The 14,933-nt window shown below is 49.2% G+C and overlaps 1 long non-coding RNA gene across 2 annotated transcripts in view; it reads right to left on the bottom strand.

Moving 5' to 3' along the window:
• The window catches only part of LOC121103242, a 38,585-nt gene extending 23,863 nt beyond the window's left edge, over positions 1 to 14,722 (bottom strand). The window contains exons 1-2 of one of the 2 annotated variants that reach the window (XR_005835379.1): positions 14,616 to 14,722; positions 14,325 to 14,497 (exon numbers count right to left, since the gene is read on the bottom strand). This is a non-coding gene — a long non-coding RNA (uncharacterized LOC121103242). The remainder of the gene's footprint in view (positions 1 to 14,324; positions 14,498 to 14,615) is intronic. The other variant, XR_005835378.1, reaches the window with a different exon arrangement.
• Between the last annotated feature and the right edge of the window lie 211 nt (positions 14,723 to 14,933).

The raw sequence follows: 14,933 nt of genomic DNA, 5'->3' as shown, positions 1-14,933 counted from the left end.
AATGTGTCTGATGAAGGAACTGTCTCTAAATATTAAGATTTACTTAAAAAAAAAATTTTTGGGGTGCCTAAGCGGCTCAGTTGGTCAAGCACCTGACTCCTGATTTTGGCTCAGGTCATGATCGCGTCGTGGGATCAAGCCCCGGTCGGGCTCCATGCTCAGTGGGGAGTCTGCTTCAGATTCTCTCTCTCCCTCTCCCTCCCCTCCCTTCTGCCCTCCCCCCTCTCTCTCTCAAATAAATAAATCTTAAAAAAATAAAATTAAAAATTAAAAAAAAAAACACAAAGACTCAGAGTATAATTGTGCCCAATGACCTGGTAAGAACATGGAATGCTCTATTATGTGTTTCTGTGTGTACGGATACCATGTTGTGGAACCCTATAAAACACCCCTGGGACACACTGCTGACCCAACGCTACTACCCTGCAGTGCACAAGCTGCCTATCTGTCCCACTGAGATTTAATGAGCAGCTTTATCAAGTGCTCTGCTACCATCAATGTACACTCTGGTCTACGGCAAGCTTCTGTTCTTCCAATCCATATATGAGCTCTATCAAAGGAGGAAGTGAGGAGAGAGAATTAAGAACTGAGCCAAAGGATTGAAGACTACTAAAGGTGTATGCTGGGCTGGGAGATTTCAGCCACGTGAGATCCCGGATCTTGAAGTGGTCAAAACATCACATTACAGAATGAGAAACAAAGGTTGAGTCAAAGGTTGAGCCAATTTACCAACTTAGATCCAGAAGAAGAACCCAAGCGCAGAGGCTGGGACAGTTTGGTGTAGTCATGAGCGGTGCCAGCTGGGCTTTAAAGGCAAAATCCTGGGGCATCGGGTTACACCCTTGCCTGAGTGGTTGCTGAGCTTGCTCCTGACGGAGAGGTAAGAAGCTCCTTTCTCTCCACGCCCCGCTGAAATCATGCCATCTGCCCCACTGGGCTCAGCTATCTTTGTTCCTCTAAGCTACGGATGACAACATAAACTCCTTTTGTTGTTTTCAGGGTATCCCATAGGCCTTGATTCCTCGGGGGCTTTAGCCTTCCCGACATTCTTCTTCCTCTCTCTCTCTTTTCCTTTCTTAGTCATTTTTCATTCTTTCCCCCTCTTGCGTCTTTACTGCATTTCTATATTTTAATCTTTTATGAGTTCTATATACTCATTAGCACCTACATTTGTTCTTGGACCATTTCTACTCAGGCTGCAACACAGCTGGATTTCTCTGTATCGTCAATGTACTCCCGGAAAAAAAGAAAAAGCAATTTCAGTACACTGAATTTTATTTTTAACACCATGGGGAGTCTGACATGTATAGATACTTCCAATGGGATACTTTTTCTATAAAACTGAAGAAAGCTTTTGTAAGTCAAGTAACTTCTCATTTGCCAGTTTTGTAAGTTTGCAAATTTAACTTCCTTAAGTCATGGTAAATCTAAATCAAGAAACACTACATTTTAAAGTTTATCAAGTACAAAGTATCTGGTCAGATGACCAGAATTCATTGATGTGATTTCATAACTGTGTTCTGCTTTACAGTATGATTTAAGTTCCACACTTAGTAAATTAAATGAGATCATTTTAGAAGCACTCACAGTACTGACTCACTGTGCGATGTGCATGATGGATAATGAATCTACACCAGCCCAAATGGTACCTTCTATTGTTGCCCTTCACACCGCTTACTCATTCACCACACTTCACTGAGTGCCTAGAATATTCTAGAAACGTGGAATACAAATGCCCCTGGTTTAATTCACAACAATTGCTTAGAGTAATTCACTGCCAGGCACCCAATCTTACATGCGTGCAAATATGTTAATTACTGATTAGGTAGGGACTGACATAATCCAAGGAAACAAGCAGGCCTATAAGTATTCTAGAATCAAGCTGGGAAAAAGTACAAATGGGAACTTCACAGATGTTGCACATGGAGGGACCAAGAATCAGTGGTGAGTCCATGGGAAAGGGACAAAAGGAAGTCCAATTCTGGCCGTGTTTCAGTAGCCGGGAGGAGGAGAAGAAATACCAATGTGTTAGAGCCTGCCCCCTGAGAGCCAGCCACTGTTCTAAGCACTTGGCACGTACTGGTTCATTCAGTCCGTACAATACCCCCGGCAGGTGGATTCTGTCATAGTTTCTATCTTATAAAGGAAGCACTGAGGCACAGAGAGGGAAAGTATCTTGCCTGAGGTTGCACAGCACGCAGATGGCAGGGCTGGGGTCCATCCCTGCAGTCTGACCCTAGAGCCCATGCCTCGTTGGTTACGGGCTCAAAGTGAGGTGACAACCGGTGGAAGCTTCTCGGCTCTGTGATGCTGCGCAAGCAGAGATTACTACTAGCGCTGCACGTTGCCTACATCAGACCTCAGACCCCCCCCTCCCCCGCTCCTGATTCACCGTCATAACTTAATCAACGATTTACACACAAGCTCTACAGTTGGAACAAGCACACGGCAACCTAGCTCGGGTGTAGTGTGCAACTGAGGGATGCAAACACCCAATAACTCGGGGAGAAGCCAGCTTTTGCCCTGGGACGTGAGCTGACACAGCACCTCGGGGCGGAGGGACCCCAAAGGCTCCCCATTCAGAAGTCGCCCCCACTCGACTCTCTCCCACATCCCCATAAATCTGGTGCCCTGGGCATCTGGATAACGAATTAGACATGGGTATTGATGGACGCGTACCCATGAGCCAAGACCTGTAAAGAGTGATTCATTAACCCACACAACCCTTCACCGCTGAAAATATCAAAGCTGGGGGCATCTTTCCCAAACACAGATGGAACCACATCCCCTCTGCTGAAAACGCACGAATGGCTCTCCTATACCACTGAGTAAATTCTCCGTGTCGGGCTCAAGGCCCCTGGAGAGTTGGTCCCTTCCCACGGCTCCCCCAGCAGGCCCCGCATCCTGCACATTCCGGGGGGCTCCTGGTACCCTTGGGGCTCTGCGGAGCTGTAGTCACACGGCAGAGTTGTCTCCAAACCCCACCACGGAGGGGAGGACACCCCATGTCCTGCTGGGTACGGAGCTCACCGGTTCTGGAGCGAAGTCCGCAGGAACAATGGAGATGCCTCTTCCAGCTCCGAAGATACTACTACAAACCCAATAAAGGCAGGGGAGCCCACGGCACCTGGCAGGAATGAGCAGAGGGGCCTCCCAGCCACCACTCCTCTGACTCCTTCGTGGCATGGCCACACACTGAGAGCCCACTGACCATTCCTGAGCACCCAGGGAGACGACGATGAGGTAGAACATGGAAGATGGGCAAGCAGGTGGTCCCCCCCTCCCAGCTTGTTCTCAGGTCACGGTATTCTCCTTCACTCGCCCTCCATTCAACAAGTCAGCCTATGCGCCTTGTGTCACAGGCACTGAGCTCCAGGCTGGGAACGAAGGGAAAGACAGGCCCTGCCATCCAGCACTGCCTGGCCCCTGGGAGACACTGGCTGATCGCTGGAAAATGAGGCGCAGGGAGGCACAGAGGGAATCCGGGCCCCTCCATCCGGGAAGTGCTAGAACCAAGGCCTCAGGCAGGGGTGATGCCCTTGGGCAGGCCTAGGGCCCATGGGGGCAGTGTGGAGGGCAGAGGGCCACTCCCGGTCATTCAAGGGTGAGCGTGGCTTCTCGCCACATGTGGCCATCCCAGGACTTTGCTGCCTTCCCTCTCCTGGGCCATTCCCTCCATCTCTTCTGTTCATTCCACTTGTCCTTGGGGTCCACCACACGTTCCTTCTCCTCCAAGAAGCATTTCCTCCTCTGGCCTCCAGCGGCCTCCCCCCTTCCCTGAATTTCTACAGCCGTAAGTACCTGTGGCATAAAATTAAGTGCTTCAAGAAATTGCTACGTTTGGACTTTTTTTTCTTTTTTTTTTTTTTTAGATTGGAAACTACTTGGGCATAAGGGTTACATCTCATACTTTGTTTTATCCCCAACAGGGCATTGCACAGAGTCAGCGCCCAACACATATTTATCACTGATAAAAGCTCTGCAAACGAGATTCTCTCCCTTTCTGTGTCTCCCTCCCTCCCAATCTCAGCGGGAAGAGCGCACAGACTGACATGACCCACGCTGAGGACCCTTTCTTGGCTTGCCCAGGAGGGCCTCTTGGGGGAGTTGCTTCGGAGGAGGGAAGCATTTTGCAGATGGAGGGCAAAATCAGGCTGTGGGCTTTTGGAGGAGGCAAAATTATAATTTGCATTTTTCTGCGGAGTGAGAACTCTGTAATTTAGGATTTTGCCTAATTGCTGTTCAGAGCTCCCGGGACTGCTTCTCTTCAGGCCGTCATGTGTTTGCTGGAGAGGTGCGCTATTAATGGCTCTCCACCTCCATCCATCTGTGGCTCAAAGGTAAGATGACTCAGACCGGCAGCAGGTCAGTCCTGAGTTCTGCTTTTTTTTCTAGACTTCTGATCCGTTTGCCCCTGGAGGAGAGGGAGCGAGCGGTGCTGGCGCCGTCGAGAAGTTACAGGCGCACATGTGCAGGCAGCCGTCTTCGGTCTGTGGCTGCTCCCATCTCATCTCCAAGCAGCTGGGAGCCAGCAGCAAGGGGACACCAGAGGTGGGCACATCCACGTTCTCTCCACAGCTGCGCTCTCCTTGCACGTGTGCGTGAGGCTGCGGCCTCTGCGTTTCTCAATCGCACTGTGGACATTTTGGAAAGTTAACCTACTTCCTTTGCAAAGTGATTTTTGCGTGTTCCTAAAGGCTAGGAAAAATGACAAGCAGCTGCCTGGGGTACCCGGGGAGGGATCAGGTGCTAACAGAATCCCTTGCTCCCTGTGATCCCCATGCAGATTCAGACCCAACCAAAAGGAACCCATGCTGTCTCCCTCCATCTGAATTGGAGGTATCACAGCAAATTTTTTTTTTTTAATAAGGGCACATGAAGAGAACAGAAGTGAGGCCATTTTTACCGATTGTGGGCAAACACCTTGGCAAATATAAAATAACGGCACTTTCTATTCAACTTTTACAACTGGAACTCCTTGTGGTTGTAAGTTCAGGCCACAGATGTTAAAGCCACAGGGAGCAGAGGCCACGCTGAGAACATCGTGTTCTCCCACCGTCCTATCTCCTGGGCCATCGCTGGATTTGGAGCCCTTCACATCGGGCCAAACCTTTCACACAGGTCGGGCCCAGCTGAAAATGAACATTCTGGAAGTTTTAAGAGGGGAAAAAAGCACATCAGGCTTTGCTACAACATAACACAGGGGTACACACAGAAGAGCGTGTGCGTGCACACGTGGGTGGGGGGGGTGCGTGCAGGGAGGCAGGCACTGTCGACGGGAATGGAGTTGTGCGTACAGCCAGCCACAGCCAGCTCGCTCAATACTGCAAAAGAAGGACAACGGTTCCTATGTCCTGTTTGCCTTCTAGGGGCCAGATGCTGTGCACACGCTGTCTTACTTGAATCTCTAAAACAACTCTATAAAGTGTTACTACGCCCTTTTATAGACAAGGAAACAGACGCAGGTAACGTATTCATTGGCTCGGGCTGCCTTAACATAGAAGCGCGCACTGCGTGGACTCACTCAACAACGCATTCCCTCACGGCCCTAGGGCCCGGACGTCTGAATTCAAGGGAGCAGCGGCGCCATGCTCCTTCAAGATTCTGGAGAGAATCCTTCCTTGTCTCTTCCTAGCTCCTCGCCGTGGCGGTGGATGCTTGGGGTGCTTGGTGTGCAGCTGTGACCCTCCAGTCTCTGCCTCTGGCCCCCCGATGGCGTTCTCCCCCCAACCCCCCTCCCATGCCCTGATGTCTGTATCTCCTCCTCTTCTTCTAAGAACCCTGCTCATATTGGTTTAAGGACCCACCCTACTCCTGTAAGACCTGACCCCAACCAATTACAGCTGAGTGACTCTATTTCCAAATAAGATCACATCCAGAGGTACTGGGGGGGGGGATTTTCAACCCACAGCACGTATGCAAAGTATCTTGCCTCAGGTAGCACTGCCAGCAAGTGCGTTGAAAATCTGAACCAGCATCGACTCCCAAACTCTTTTTCTTTCCCATACGCTAATTTACGCAGTTGCATTAATCGATGCGTGTGAGATGCTCCGGTTTACTCTAGCTTTGTATTTTTTACCCACAACCTGCTCTGCAGCCCCCATTACTGGTCCCTGCAGTGGGGAGGTGAGAAGGAAGATGGCGGTCAGGGCTGAGGAGCTGAGTCAGACTCAGGAATCGTGTCTGCACCAGAGGCCCAGTCAGGAAAACCAAAACTATAGTAAGGATTCTGAACAGAGAAGATTTAATACAGGAATTTGGTTATCAAAGTGTCAGAAGGACTAAGGGAAGAGTGAGTGAGAGTGAGTGAGAGAGTGAGAGAGAGAGAGAGAGAGAGAGAGAGACTATAACAGGAACAAAAAAAGAGAGACTATGGTAGGAAGTCACGTGGGCAATATGGCAGCCCAGGGCTTTTGAAGAAACCTCCCTTACTTAACTTTACAAATGTATGGTTAAGGGAAAGGGAAGAAAAGGAAACTGTTAAAGCCTTGAAATGTTGTCAGAGAAGACCAAAGATGCCATTCACCTCACAGGCATTTATTATCCACAGCGTTCTAGACCTTGGGTTTTAAGAGGTTATAGCTCTGGTGGCAGTGGGTAGAGCCGAGGACCACACAAGCTGAAATGTCAGATCAGAGAAACCTACCCAAAGCCAGGAACTCTGATGAATGCCACTCTTGAACTAGAAAAAACCACCAGACAGAAGAACAATAAGGATGCTTGCTTGTCTAAATCTTGGCTCCCAGTAAAGGAAGAAACAAAACCAAAAGTCTCCCAGGAAAAGGCTCCCAAAAAAGTCTCCCAAGAAAGTTCCTAACCACAAGCCTACACTCATACAGTCTATAGCCACAGTTCATAGCTTTCAAAGGCCCCCCTCCCCCAAAAAATCTTAGCAAAATTTCAAGAGAATTCCAGGCTTACAGCATCCCAGGTGGCAGTCAGACGCAAACACGAAACCTCTCTTGAAGGAATACACTTCAAATCCAGATTCACCACAGGTACAGTTCCAGGGAACATGAGCTCACAAGAGAGATCAGCAAACATGTGAGAAAACAAGTCACCGTACGTGAGAGACAACAGAAACAGCAGCCATACAATGAGTCACCAAGACGGCAGGTGTTGGAATGATTAGAGACCAACGACGAACCTGGTGTGTTTCATGTGTTTAAATAAATAAATGCACGTAAAATATAATAAAGAAACAACAGACCACAAACAATGACTCAGCCTTGTCTAGGAGGTTTTGATTGCAATGGGAAAATGGAAGTTGCCTGCAGACAGCCCTTTGTGTTCAGAGAAGTCTGACTTTCTCCAGGGGGTTAAGTTGAAGACCAGGTGCAGGGTGGGGTGTGAGGGGGTGTTCCTTTGGGGGCACAGGCAAGTAAAATTACTTTAGCATAAGGTGTCTCCAACTGGACATGACTGGAGAGATGCTGAAAAGACAGAATATTTTTTGGCGGGCAGGGAGGTGCTTCATTGTAAAGAAAGAGAGATGGGGGGGAAGAAGGCACAATATATCAATATGTGGGGACCATACGTGGGCAATATGGTGGCCTCTGCTGAGAAGGAAGCCGAGCCCAGTCCTTGCTCCCCAGTGCCTGGTTTGTGGGGCACCTGACGAGGCTCAGTCTTGGACCCTGGGGCTCCCAAACTCCTCCTGCCAATCAAGAATGAGATTAATTTTTCTGCCAGCCCAGCGGAAGGGAGGTTTAGTCTCATTTAATTTGATTTAAATAAAGATGTGCTATTTCTTTCATATCTGAGATTGTGGAATGAGATTCACACATACCGCATGGCACAATCTCTAGACCTCTGGGGAATTTCAAAAAAAGCTTTTCCCCATTTACATCTGGAGGACATTCCTGGCACATCCTATGCAGAAGTTGGGGGAGTGCTTGCCTCTCGGGAGGGAAATTCTAGGTCTTCTATGAGCAGGCTACAAGAGGAGCAAGGCTTTCCTTTGTCTCTGGTATTTAGGGAATTGTAAAGCTGGTGGGAGGGCGAGGAATAGGAAGGAAATTCATAAGATGATAAGAAGATCAAAATAGCAACTCACATGCCAATTACAGGCTCTCCCAAGCACCTGCCCTAGGAGTAACTTGGTTCCACAAGGGCGTGAAAGAGACAGTCTGAATATTCTATTTCATGTTTAGAAACAGAAGTCGAAACCAAGTAGCCTGGTCTCATTTCTTCAATGTTCGGTTCATTTAAGATGCTTGGGATATGTGATCCAATGTCAATGCCTTTGACTACCATTGTTAAGGAATCACTGGCAGAAGTAATTTCATCCCAGAGCAATTCTGTTTTGGCAGGATCTGTGGTTACAGCTATTGATTTTTTTTTTTTTGTCCTGCCTCTTCCTGGTTGAGAGAGCTCTTTAGGTTATAGTTGGTAGCAGGAAATTCCTGCCCAGGAGAAAATAGGTTAGTTGCTTGGGAAAAGAAAGTTCCAGAAAATAAAAACCTTTGAGGTTTGTTTCTTTGCTTTTTTGTAATGCATTCCTAAGCAGGATTTTCACACTTCTTCTATGATAAGCTTATTTTTCTTGATGGAAAGAATATCAGGAGTAAAAAAAAAAAAAAAAAAAAAGGGAAACAGTCATTTAAAAGGGAGTGTTTGGGGGTGCCTCGCTAGCTCAGTTGATGGAGCACGTGACTCTTGACCTTGGGTTTTTGAGTCCGAGCCCCACAAGGGGTATAGAGCCTACTTTAAAAAAAGAAAGAAAAGGGGATATTTTGCCCACATCCTCACTTCCAATAGCTGAAGAGAGGACACGGTGGTACATAAGCCTCAAATTTCATGCAGCTTCTCTCACCCCTTGTCCTCTCTGAACAGACAACTGAGGTACAGTGAGCAGCTCTTTGCTTACCCTCGAGGCCTGTGATTTATACTAAGCACTGACTTTGGGCATTTCAGTGACGTCTTGTGGAGCCTGAACTGAACCATCAAAAATAAATGTTTAACAGTATTTTCCCACAAGGGGCACTGACGTACTGAAAACCAGGCATCCGCGGCAGGCAGCAAGAAGTCAGAAGGAGCGCCACCTCCAGGCCACGGGCGCAATGAATAAACCTCCAGGAGCATCAGAGCTACGACCTGGGTGATTCCCATCTCCCACCGAGACGAGGACCCTGATCTCCTGGCAATGAACGATGAACACAAGTTTAAATTTAAATATTGTGTCACCCACATCGAACGCGCTGTCACGAGACTAGCTCAAGTGGACACACCGCGCTGAAGATCTGGCTCTGCTGGCAGAGGCCGTTAGCTTAATCAAGAAATTTATGGGCAGACAAATCTGCTAGGGAGCCAGACGTCTTCTCTAAATCGAGACATCACAAGTCATTTAGCAGCTGATCTACAGTGTCCCTGAGCTTCCTCGAGGTCAATTAGAGGACCTTATCCATTTAGTTCAGCTTTATGACTTTAACAAATGACCTGCTGGGGTTTTTTTCTTTCTCGCTTTCTTGCTTGCTCGCTTGCTTACCAGAACTAATAAAAACTTCATGGAGATTTAGAGACACCTAATGAAATCAGGAGCACCAGATCCCCTGCCTACCTGTTCTAGTCTATATTTGGAAATTCCATGCCCAGCTTTGGAAACCGGATGGAAATGGGTGAAGGAACTGGGTATACTGATATCTAGCCTCCTCGGATGCAGGGGACCTTGAAAGGTAGGAAGAGTACCGTCAGACAACGTTTGGTACCAGCCACTCAGGGATGTGATAAACTTTTCTGGCTTCTGCCTCTGAAAACATTTGGTAAAAGTTGGTGACTTTGTTGGTATTTCAGACAAAGAAATGAGGGTATGGATTGAAAACAGGGCTTTAAATCTTTAAGAAGGGCAGCCTTATGTCAAAATTCCAACAAAAATAGTTTTCCAGCTCCCCCCAGCCCTTTATTAAGGCAACAGGAGAGCCGAGATCCAAAGTTCTGTGTAACCCTCTCAACTAAAACTCGAACAATAGATCGTTCTTTGGCACAGTTTACGCTATTCTTGGCAAGGCTCCCAACTCAGGTGACATTAAAGGTGACTATATAGATATATACACAATGAAGTCAGCTTATAATTAATTTCTGTTGGATTTACTAATGTAACTGCATAGGGGTTAAAAGCTTCTGCAAGACAGGGGATACCACAAGCAAGTCGATGATGACATATGACACAATGAGACACAAAGTGCTAATGTCCTTAATATACAAAGAGCTCTTAAAATTGAATAAAAAGATAAGTTAACCCAATAATGGGCTTTCACATATGTTACAAATATTTTAATCTGCCATGACATTTATTCTTTGATTATATTATTTTGCAATTTTCACAGGCTTGTATTTTATGTGCTTGAATCTGCACGTCTGCCACCGTTATGCTTAGAAAGGCATGCCTCATTCTGAAATCATCTATTTGAGTTTGGATTTAGGAGGGCATTAATTTCCGGTCCATCTGTGGAATTTGTGGTGGGTGGTTAATAATAAAAATAGACTCACATTTTCTAAAATAACTAGCAAGTTGTTCCCGTTTCATATTTATGGAGTGGTCCTTGCTTTCCCCACCGATGTGCAGCATAACCTTTATCATACATTCGATGCTTATGTGTGCTAAAAATAAAAAGTAATTTCAGTTGAGTGCCGTGAATTAATCGGAGGCGTTTACAGAGGTGGTGTTTGCAACATGTGGATGTCCTTCCTTTCCCCTCTGCCCTACCCCCTTCCTCCCCAGAGACCGAAAACAGAGGGAAGGAAGCCAGGGGAACATTAAACAAGGTCTGCTGCTCTGGATAATGTCTACGAAGAAAACGAGCAGGCTGAGGTTTTATGATTTACACTGCTTCGAGAACCCTGTGAGAGGGCCACGCACTGGGCCCTCACTCCACACTGGGCACTGTCCTAGCACTCACCTGGAGACATCACTCCATCCTCATGACCACCCACCAGGTGGGTGCTATGATCAGCACCCCCATATTAGAGACGAGGCACCAACCCCAAAGTCATGTCACTTTCCCCAAAATCATTTAGAAGGACAACGGCCTAAAATGTGGCTCAGCCAGCCCATCCACAAAGGTGACAGGATCATTCCCTCCTTTAAAACACTTCCTCTCAGCGAAGACAAGTGTCCACAAACAGGCTGAGGAAGGTCGCTGCAGATGGGACCTGGGGAAGCAGCGCTATCACGGGGCCATGAGCCTGTGCTAGAAGTGATCAAGCCAGGTGAGTTCTATCTTCTGAGAAAAGCAGACCGCCACTCATTTCTAGGTACCCATTCTACTCCTGCCTTTTCACGGCAACGCTTCTCCTTTCCAGGAAAGCTAAGAAAGCAAGGGCTTTTCATCTGTTTAACTGGCTTAGGAGGGCAGGGCAAAAACCTTTCTACCACAAGATCCCATGGTAGAGCGGAGAATTCTGGCTCTGAATCTTCGAGGTTAGCGGCCTCTGGGTATTTTCATTATTTATGGTCAATTATTGAGTCGGTGGACTCTCACTGAGGGTCTTCACGGGCCAGTAAGGTGCCAGGCAGGGGGGCAGGTGGTAAAGTGGTGATACAGGCCACGGAGTGCGCTATGGCCCATGCTACGACGGCACGAGAGGCTTCTGCCTGGGGATCTGCTTCTTCCTCTGAAATGGGGCTCTGTTTACATGAATTCAGAAGAAGCAGACATTAGATTTGAATCACAGATCAGGACTTGCAGATTCCTGGGCCAGCTCTCTACCTTGCCATCTTCATAACCATACCCTATTCAGTGTTCTCTGGGAGAATGCCAACAGAGCTCTGCATTTCTCTGACGGTTACTGCAAGCATGAAGCACAGGTGAGTATTTTCTGCACACGGGGAGCTGCTGTATTGATACAATGTTGTTCTACTGAAAACAGGAACTATTATTGACCCATTTGGTTTTGCTTTTGGTGGTGGTTGTTCTTCACCATCTTGGTACGAAGGAACCGGTGTGGCTGGTCCGGACCCACTGGCCAAGTTGGCTCCAAGTCGGAAAGACGCAGTCTCTCCTCATGCCTTGCAATCACTTCCAACTCCCTGATGAGGAATGGGCTGCTTCATTTTTTTGTCAGTTCAAACCACATCCTGCCCATTTTCACCTTCCAGAAGACAGCTCGTGACACTGGTGGTTTTAAGATGCGGCAGGCTTCTTGGTGAAGAGATAGCAGACGCCTTTTCACAGAAGTGAAAATAATTCATCCAGTGGTTAACATGTCAGGTCTGGGCACGGAGTTGACCCCCCACCTGCAACTTGATCCGAATCCCTGGTTTGGAGAGTGAATTGCTATTCAGTCTTCTCTCGCTATCTTGACTCTGATAGCTTTCTGGATAAAACTAAGCACAAGGCAGGCAACAGAGAGGCTACCATGAGAGGGCCGCATGCTGTCCGGACAGGGCCTTGAATTGAGCTGAGGGCCAAGGCAAAGACGGCAATAGTTGGAAGGAACCTCGCTGAGCTTTTAATCACTTTACAGATGAGGGCATGTACTCATTCTACCACTGAGGAAACTGAGTCCAGGCTCAGTGCTTTGACCAAGGAGACAAAGCCTATTAGGGGCAGAGCTTGGATTGGTACCTGGGTCTTGGAGACCCTGGCTTGAGCTCATTCTAAACAGACCAGCTGTACCCATACCTACAACTTAAGGATTACTGGCATCACTGGAGTTGGTGAATTTGACCTGGTGAATGGGCTGGGTCCTGGGACACATCTCACAACTGGAAGCTGTTGGTGAAAGAGTGAGGACAGGGCCAGCACCAAACACCCTATGAAGCCCAGGGTCCGGCCACCAGGCAAGCAGGGACAGCAAATGAAATAAATGTTTTGAAAGACGGTGACACTTGAAGAAGCGAAAAAGGAGAAGGGTGGGGGGAGAAGCCATGGCATTATTATTCAAGTAATCATTATTAGAAAATCGTAACTCTTTGGAATCTTTAAACCGATGGAATCATCTTTCTTGTCAAGCGCACAATGGTAGACACCACGATCTTTCTGTTGTTCACGGGAACGAGGGAGAGTGACGGATGGGAGAGCCACAGCCTAAAGCTAGGCTGGAAGGAGCCAGACCTGGGCTGCCGGAGTCCAGGACTTGGGACGAACCTGAGGGGCCAGTGATCCGAATGTGCACCCTGCGGCCCCACAGTGTCCAGTGGGTGCATGGGACTTGTCTCTGCGCCTCTTCTGGGAGGCCCTGGAAAGGCTAAGGAAGCCCTGACTGTGGGAAACAGCATTTTTCAAAGACATCTCCCCCAGAGACTTCTGACCTTGGACAATGTTTATGGCCAGGTTGAGGGCACCCCTTATCTTTCAAGGGTACAAGGTGGCTTGTAAATGGCTGACTTATTAACTTAGCTTCGGTTTTCAGTGGGAAGCCAAGGCCTGAACGACACTCTACTGCTGGGGTGGGCGCCAGAGGCGGCTCTGGGTGCCCTTCAGCTCCAGGCCGTGGGTCTCCAGTTCACAGCCTGTGCCGTGGCCTCCCCAGGGGCAGGGGAGCCCATCGCCTGGGTGCAGAAGGAGTGTGAGCTGGAAGGGGCCTTCTGAGCAAACAGCCAGCACCTGGAAGGGTCCATCCCCAACCCGTCCCAGCTCAGAGTGGGAGCTGAACACAGCCCCACAGTGGGGCGCCCTCCCCTGCAGCGGTTTAACCGACAGCCCAAACGAGAGGGCAGGGCTGGGCACAGCTTGCACCATCAACCTCTGTGCCAACTGAGGGAGGAGATGAGCCTTTTCCTACCCCTATGGTCAAAAACGAATTTCCTTTATGGCTCTCCTCTCCACCATCTCCTGTATATCCCCTATTTTTAGTTCTCAAGTTGGTTTTGTGTGTGTGTGTGTGTGTGTGTGTGTGTGTGTAGGATGGTGGACGATGTTCCTCTTATACATTCAAGCCTCATCTGGCCCCTGGCCTCTGGCTTCCTTTCCTGATTCAAGATGTGCTGGCGGCTCCTGGTCACCCGTGGCCAGCGTCGGGCACCCACAGGTCCACAGAACAAGGTCCTGGTGGGGAATGACCCCAGCCACGTGGCAAACAGCGAATTCAGGGCTGCGGCATGTTCGGTGCATTCATGAAGCCTCTGGCTCACTCGAGAAGGAATATTCTCCCTGACAGCTGTGTCCCCAGGCTTACACCCACCGACTCTCCAATAAGGTCCTCACCCGCCGTGAAGCTCCCCCCACAGAAAAGCGATCGGCCTTCCCCTCCGATGAACCCCACCTGCACACCCCCTCCCGGGCCACGGCTGTTCACTTCCTTCCTCTCCACCATGGGCATCCGAGTGGCAGCACGTGTACGACTTCGCGGAAGCAGCGAAGATAGAAAACGTGTGTTTTTACCTGAGGACAAGCTGACCCCGCCATTGCAGTCGTGGGCGCCATGGAAGCGTCCGGTGCCTCCGGCGCACGGAGGAGTTCTGTATCCCGGAGCAGGGCAGGACCATCCAGGGCAGGTTCTTTTTAAATCCCAAGCTGGGAGAAGCCGAAGCTGGGAGCAGTGTCAGCACCTACGGCTCAAGAAAAAAGAAAAAGAGTAAGAGGGACAAACGAACGCACGAACGAGGAGAAAGGGAAAACAGCCGACCACCCACGCTTTGCACAGGTGCTACCCGACTCTTGGGCTCGCTCTACCTGAGTCTGTGGCCCCTGGAGCAAAGCGACCCCAAGCCTCAGCCCGGGAGAGCCAGCAGCAAGCCAAACCGGCTGGCGGGGGGCGTGGGTGGCTCTCGGAGGCCCCCTCCTCCTCCAGGCCTGTGCCGCAGAGCGCGCCGGCATCGCCCCCTGCCGGCGTGGAGGGCAATGACCGGCTCGGAGGCCCGCCCCCGGGCTCCCTGCTCGTGCGTGGTCAGGCCTCCTCTGCTCTCGCAGACCTCAGCGGGAGGCTCTACGAAGCTCCAGGTCCTTAACGAAAGGGGCCTTGAGGATTCTGACGCACGGTCAAGGGTGTTG

This window comes from Ursus maritimus, unplaced genomic scaffold (genome assembly GCF_017311325.1).
Source record: "Ursus maritimus isolate PB19 unplaced genomic scaffold, ASM1731132v1 scaffold_18, whole genome shotgun sequence".
NCBI lineage: Eukaryota > Metazoa > Chordata > Mammalia > Carnivora > Ursidae > Ursus > Ursus maritimus.
The sequence above is the reverse complement of the archived record's forward strand: the minus strand, read 5'-3'. Positions and strand labels throughout refer to the sequence as shown.